The 8,167-nt window shown below is 36.9% G+C and overlaps 1 pseudogene; it reads right to left on the reverse strand.

Moving 5' to 3' along the window:
• Positions 1-559: 559 nt before the first annotated feature.
• LOC101544796 (TAR DNA-binding protein 43-like) lies at positions 560-1,769 on the reverse strand (annotated as a pseudogene).
• Positions 1,770-8,167: the final 6,398 nt, after the last annotated feature.

Here is an 8,167-nt window from a genome sequence, read left to right on the forward strand (position 1 = left end):
GGAGGGATGGGAGTTTGATCATTGTGTGATTGTAACCCAAACATGAAAGCTTGTCACTACCTCACAGTGATTCAATAAAAATTAAAAAAAAAAACAAGCGGAAAACAAAGAACCAAACATTGCAATACCATGATCTCCTGAGATCTGTATAGTAGGGTTCGAATTAAAACGAGGAGGAAAAATGTAGCTCTAACCAATGGTTTCCATTTTGAACATGCAAATCATTCGGCTGACAGGTCCAGGGATAAAATATTACAGGAGAAACCTCTTGATAGCAATTGTAGTGTTGGTTTACCAAGCAGCCAAACAGCAGTTCACTTTCAAACACTCACTATTTCAACCGTTCAGGTAACAGAACTTACAAAATTCCTTTAGCTTTACCTCTTTTTCTAAAGAAAAATGTCAAAAATACTGCTGAATATACTCCGTACAAGAACAAATCAATTTTGAAAAATTTTAGTACATATGTATTTTGCAATATACTTACCATGAGTTTAGAAAAAAATGAATTCCCACCAGTGTCTAGTATCTAACTGAATCTAACTGACTAGCGTGTGGCTTACATCTCCCAGCCCGAGGACTCTGAGTCTAGGCTTCGGCCTAAGCCGTCATTGAAGCCGCTCCTTGAGCCTGTATTGCAGGCCGACCCCCACCCGATCGCAGCGCCTGAATTCGAGCTGCTGTACAGTTATTCCCAGAGCCAAAGGCCCTTCTACAAGTTGCCCTGGCTCTGACGGGCCCAACTGGTCCTGCTGACTGGTCAACACCATCATCATGCGCCAGCTGCTCTTCAGGGTGGCCTGGCCACAGTCACCAGGGCCGAGTTGATACTGAAGGCGTCGAAGTTCATCCCACCCCTTATGTTACTTCCCGGATGTCCCCCAGCCCTGCCCCACCGTCACGCTGTTCCTGAACCCACTCTGATTCCCAAAGCCACCTGGATTACCACCAAGTGTTTCATTTCTCTCTGTCTATTGCTTGTGCTTAAGCTCTGAATTGGATATATGCTTGCGGATTCCTTTGATGATCAAGTCCTTGCCACGCAGAGATTGGGCCACGTGATCATCTACAAATGTAAGGAAGCCAAATGCCCAGAAGGGCTTGGGAATGACGACATCGACCACTTCCCTGTACTGGCAGAAGAACTGCCGCGGTTCATGGGTCATCATGATCTCTGTACAGCACCCCACATACACCCTTCTGGTCTTTAAAGGCTCGCTTGGGCTTTGCTTAGAATTTGGGAGCTTATAGTCACGCCATTGTCTGTCAATCATATGTCACTGGGACCACACTTTCACCTGGGTTTCATATTCTGTGACTCTAACAAAGCCAAACCCTTTTGAATGACCAGTATTGATATCTTTCTTTGACCTGGACCATGAGGACCTCCCCGAAGGTACTAAAATACTCCTTGAGGTCCTTCTCGGTGGTCATCCATGGGAGATCCAGCACAATGAGGTCAGATGTCTTCTGCACGGCCCTTTACACCTTCACCGCCGACGAAGCATCAGACTAGTCCATTTTCCTTTTGTTATCTTTGGGGTAGTTGACCACGTAGACCAGGTTCTCCAAGCCTGCTTTGGGAGCTTGCAGGATCCCCTCCACCAGCCACCCCACATGCACTGCAAAACGGGGTTCCAGTAGCACAGGCCGCAGGACCCAGAGAAGTCGGCCTTGACTGTGGACAGCAACGCGGTGCCATCGTTCTCGGACAGGATCTCGATAGGCTCGTCATTCTTGTCTTTCGTCACCCAGATGAACTCAGACATCTTCCTCCAGGCTTGTTCACTAGGCCACTGCGCGGAAACCGACAGGAGAGCAGAGCATGAGACCCGACAGCTCTAGTGGCATATTTTCTTTTCGATTTGTAAAAAATTCAAATTTAGTCTGCGTTAAGACAAAAGCCAACTTTAATATACAAGTTGATTATTTTAAGTGTTCCTTCCAAAGAACACGATGTATGTGTATCCAGAGCAAAGAATCAGTGAAGAAAGAAAACCATCTTTTTTGTAGTAAAGCTATGGAATTTTAATTTCTCTTTACTCAAAAGTATAGAACACATGATAAATTATCTTTTTTTAACAAATGAAATGGTTAATTGATCATTACAATGTTCTATTATTACTGAATTTTATTTAATTTGCCCATAAATTATAACAGCATATTATGAGCTTTGGAAGAGTTAAGATTTTAAATGTAATCTTTTGTGAGTCTCTATAATTCAGTGCTCTGGGAGACCAAAGGGCACCCCCGGAGATTCTTGAACAGTCAGCCTAGCAGTTCAATGCAAATGACCAAAAATGCAGTGCTGCTCAGGTTCTGCAGGGTCAGAGACCACGTATTGCCTCCCTAACAGAGTTCAAAGACCTCAAGTGACATAGCCAGTGGTGCTCAGGGACCTCCAAAACTATACCTGGTAATGCTGGGTGACCATGTGTTATAGGGCCGGGCATATGCTAAGTATGCACCTAATCATTATAGTATCTCCTGATTCTTACATGTATTGCTTGTAAGTGTTTAATAAAGACAGGAGAAATCCTAGTTTAGGAAACATTAATTATTCCATTGAGTAAATATAAAAATGCAACAAGAATAATTAAAGAATAAACACAAAAATGGTAGAACAAACTTCAAGCATAGGCCATCATACCCCACATGAATCATTTGGTAGAATTTAAAAACAACAAAACAGGGGCTGGAGCGATAGCACAGCGGGTAGGGAGTTCGCCTTGCATGCGGCCGACCCGGGTTCGATCCCTGGCATCCCATATGGTCCCCCAAGCACCGCCAGGAGTAATTCCTGAGTGCAGAGCCAGGAGTAACCCCTGAGTATCGCTGGGTGTGACCCAAAAAGCAAAAAAAAAAAGAAAACAACAACAAAACATCACAATGACATCCTGAATTAGAAAGCTGAGAACCCAGTTAAAATTCCCTAAGTTTCACTGGAATCAAGAACTGGTACACCACTTATCTTTCCATACTTGAAGGATGACTATCGTGATACATCTCACATGACAAATATTTATTTGAAATACAACTGCATTAATTATCTACCTGGAAAATAATGACTTACATACAAAAAATAATAAAAACAGCAATGTATAATACTTCTCTCTTTCAAATATGTCATTTTCTGAAGAACACCCATGTTTTACCCCAAACCTATTGATAAATTTATACTTTATCAAAGTATAAAGAATTATGTCAGCAGCACATGAATTATGTCTCTTTTGAATGCATACTCAATTCACCCGAATAATATAAAATGTACTAATAAAAAAATTACCTACTCTGAACGAATATCTATTGATTTCTAAGCTTTCCACTTCTTTGTCTCTAGACTCCAGTAAAGGAAGAAAATTATGCGGATGGATTTAATATTTTCTTTTCATTTCCTTATGTCTCTGTTGTTTATTGCTTATTCTATTCACATAATACATAAATGATTATTAAGTATTTTATATGTCAAGCACTGATTCGATGACAGGTATATGAAATAGATCTGACTGCCCTCCAGGAGTTTACCATTTATTTGGAGTATTCAAGCTAATATGACTATAATTGTAATATAATGTGATAAGTACCAGAACTTGTGAAGTGTTATATAAACATGAAAATTGTATTTATGCGAATTCAAAAAAAAGCTGACACCTGGTTGGCAAGTATAAGCTGATATGTAGATTGTTGCATGGTAAATGTTTTCGATGTTTATTGATGAATGTTTCTGTGTAGCTACAGAGTAGATAATGAATAAGGAGAAGAGGTTAAACAGTGAGACAGATGAACTTTTAAGAGATTGTTGTAGTAATTCATATAATAATTGTGACAACTTCATATAAGGTAATGACATTGAATTTAAAGTTAAATTGAAGACTTACTAAAACAATATTTTCAATGAATCAGCAGTGAATTAAACACGGATAAGGGAGGAAGAATAAAAACTTACATCCTTTTGTGAATTAGAAATTTTATAGATAGTGGTTGTATTTGGGAGACAAGGAACACAGAAGGAATGATTTGAGAGTGAATATGAAGATGAGTTCAAAGGATTTTTATACTTTTTCAATAGTAAATTAATGTTTCATTGATATTGGGTATTCTATTTCTATTCAGGTGACATTTTTGTACATAGACAACTTCATTGCAAGTTTTATTTATTAATGCAGAGCATTTTCTTATAATATTTTCTAACATAGAGATAATATTCCCGTTTTTGGATAAAACACACTTTCAACTATTTTACTGGCCTATTCATATTTTTCTTTCAACTTTTAAAATTCTCCTTACTCTTACTAAATTACGCATTTATAGAATTTATCTATTTCATATAAAATTTTAATGTGTTTAATATTATGGCTTATGCATCTGTAAAGAAATTTGTGCAGTTTTTGAAAAAATAAACTTGTCAGTGATTTAGTTTGTGGAATTTCAGGAGTTAAGCTTTATCTATATAATTGCATCTGTTACCATCTTCACAATAAAAATAAGTTGTCTCTCATATGCGAGATATAATGAAAAACAGTAAGAAATCAACTGATGGCCAAAAACAGAAACTGAAGATTTTGTTACTGGCTTTATCTGATGGAAGGGGGTGCTCAGAGGAAAGTTGACAGTCTGGTGATGGGTGTGGAGGAGAAATAATGTATGTGTTAGGATATAATTAACATTATTGTAAATCATGGCACCTCAATTAAAGAAGGCAGAAAAAAATCTAGAAAATTTTACTCTTTTTTTTGGTTTGTTTTGGGTCATACATGGTTGTATCCAGGGAGCCTGTAGTACTGATGATTGAACCCTAGCTTTCTGCTTGCAAAGTATGTGTTCCAGCCCATTGAACTATCTCTCTCATCCAGAATCTTGACCTATTTTTTATTAATTAGATTATATATTATTAGATCTAAAACACCAAGAGACAACTAAAAAGTATACCAATAAATATTTGTTATATAATTTATTAACAGATATTGTTCTGGTTTACCATTTATAAAATAAAATTGCATTGTACATTTAATTATAAGATTCTTCAGAATATTTAAAAAATGAAAAAATTAAGTCAACCACATGTAAAAATTTAAAATATTATAAATATTACTAATTATAGTGAAATTTTAAAAAGCTTAGTTCACATTAGTACTTAGAATTAATCAAGTAATTATAAATATTATTGAAGATAATATTTTTAAAGGAGTATCATTGGGGTCTTAATAAAATACATATATTGTTGTTGAATTGGAAACTTAAAGTAAATATTTTCTTTGGTTGTTAACATTTTCATAGATTGATAAGTGGGAGGGATTTCTATAATAGGGAGTTTAACAATGAAGTCTACACAAAAATTCAATTTGGAAATTTATGAGAAAAGAAACAAAGTTTCTGATGTAGGATTCAATTTAAATATTTTATGTTCTGAAGAGCTAAACTAAAGCATGGCTGTCAACAATATCTAACCTTTGATTGTGTAGTCTACATTTAATTTTTCATTGTTGTGTAGCTTTATAATTTGGTTTGTCTATTGTGCTAAGAAGATAAAAACTAAAGTTTGTTTGTTAATCTGTTTTATCAGAGCTTCATTTTTAGTGTATTGTTCCAAATATTAGCTGGATATTGGTTTGAGGTCTAACTCTGTGACAAAGCTATTGATACCTTAAACAATTTGGTCTTGCTTATCATTGTTTTATTTGTAAAATGTAAGCATTTACATTATCTAAATCATATAATTGTTTTTTTGTGTGTGTGTTTTGTTTTTTTTGTTGTTGTTGTTGTTCAGCCCTTTTGGAAAACTATATGGACTATTCTCAAAAAGTTAGAAATTGAGTTCCCATTTGACCCAGCAATACCACTCCTGGGAATATACCCCGGAGAGGCAAAAAGGTATAGTAGAAATGACATCTGCATGTCTATGTTCATTGCAGCACTGTTTACAATAGCCACAATCTGGAATAAAACGGAGTGCCCAAAAACAGATGACTGGTTAAAGAAACTTTGGTACATCTACACGATGGAATACTATGCAGCTGTTAGAAAAGATGAAGTCATGAAATTTGCATATAAGTTGATCAACATATAAATGTTTTGAAGATTAGAAAAGACTTAGAATGTTAAGGTCATAGCACAGAGCTTAGAATATGATAAGTATTTGATTCATAAGGTTTTATTTCATCACCTGTGATCCATATCATTTCTCTTATAATTTGAAAAGATTTCTGAGTAAGCATCATTAATATTTTTTACCTGCTCTATAGTACTTATAGCTTACTCCATCTTCAGTGCTCAGGGATCACTCTTGTTGGTGTTCAGGGGGCCATGTAGCATGCCAGTGATTTAATCAGAGTTAGCCACTTTGAAATAAAGAGCTTTAAACCTTGTGCTATCAATCTGGTCCCACAATCAATAATTTTTCCATATCAAAAAACCAGATTTTGGGGACTGGAGTGATAGCACAGCGGGTAGGGCGTTTGCCTTGCACAACCCGGGTTCGATTCCCAGCATCCCATACGATCCCCCAGCACCACCAGGAGTAATTCCTGAGTGTAGAGCCAGAAGTAACCCCTGTGCATTGCCAGGTGTGACCCGAAAAGAAAAAAAAACAGATTTAGCTATGTCTAAAAGTAAGATCATACCAAATTTAACTCCTGAAATACAGCAACTTGTAAATGAACTGGTTTCCTACTTTCTGATTCCTATATTTGGACTTAGTATACTGAGTTTACACCGGGTGTTCAAAATCATGCAATTTGTCGCAACATGGATGGAACTAGAGGATATCATGCTGAGTGAAGTAAATCAGAAGGAAAATAGATACAGAATGATCTCTCATGTATGGGATTTAAAGCTATAAAGAAACTTAGCAATAAGGAGCCAAGAGTAACTGGAGAGAACTGGAGAGAGGGTTCCCAGAACTGAGTTTACCCTGCGTAGGGTGGCGACATTAAAATGGATGAACCTTCAAGACCTTGGTGGAAGGAAACAGGTACTCAGAGGATGGGTGTGGTGTTGGAATTATGTATGCATGAAACCATGATTAACAATATTGTAAATCACAGTACCTTAGTAAAGATAATTTTTTAAAATTATGACTCATAGCAAATGTTTGGAGTTGTTATCTCCTTTTAATATTTTTCAAACATTCCCATTATGAAATACCTTTAACAACTCAATCAGATTTATAGTTCAATATGGAAATGGTGAATGAGGGGCCAGAGCGACATTACAGGGATTTAGGCACTAAATTAGCATGTGGCCAATGCTAATTTGACCCCAGGCGCCACATGTGGTTTCTCAAGAATAGTTTAAGAGTGGTCCCTGAACACAGGGCCAGGAATAAGTCTTGAGCACTAAAGGGTGTAGTCCAAAACACAAGTTAATTTAGAAAAGTAAATAAAATGGTAAATGAAGGAGCATTTTATAGTGATTCCAGAGCTCTAGGAAAATGTGTTAGGGCCTTTTGTATTGTACTGTTTGGGGGAGGAACTGAGACTAGGAAAGGAGCCTTGGGAAATGGCAATAACTCAAATATTTTAAATGTCACAATGTCAGTTTTAATTGGCTGGCAGAAATAACCCCTGGAATTTTCATGATCACAGAAGGAGTAATTTGTTGTTTCACAATGTTTGATTCAGACACACCCTTAATGTCCTTGTTTTCTTTACTGCATCAAATCTCTTAATGAATTCTAGGCTGGTACTGGCTTTGTAAGGTCTATTAGTTGCTGAGGAAAGTTAAAGTGTGCCTCACATGCTTGGAGAAAAGGCAGTGAGATAGAGAATGGACCACTAAGTAAATGATGGTTGGAGGGATCGCCCGGGATGCGAGATATGTGCTGAATGTAGACTATGGACCATACATGATGGTCTCTTAGTACCTGTATTGCAAACCATAACACCCAAAAGGATAGAGAGTAAGAGGGAATGTGCCTGACACAGATGCAGGGGGTGGTAAGGGGTGAGGGTGGTGGGAGGGATACTGGGAACATCAGATGGGCACTGGTGGAGGGATGGGTGCTCGATCATTTTATGACTGAAATGTAATCATGAAAGTTTGTAAGTCTGTAACTATCTCATGGTGATTCAATAAAAATAATAAACATACAGTAGTGAGCAAGTTGGAAAGAGCTTGATTTTGGATATATTTTAAAGGAAAAACATATTTTGTTAACGGAATAGTTTAA

Source organism: Sorex araneus, chromosome X, assembly GCF_027595985.1.
Source record: "Sorex araneus isolate mSorAra2 chromosome X, mSorAra2.pri, whole genome shotgun sequence".
Lineage (NCBI taxonomy): Eukaryota > Metazoa > Chordata > Mammalia > Eulipotyphla > Soricidae > Sorex > Sorex araneus.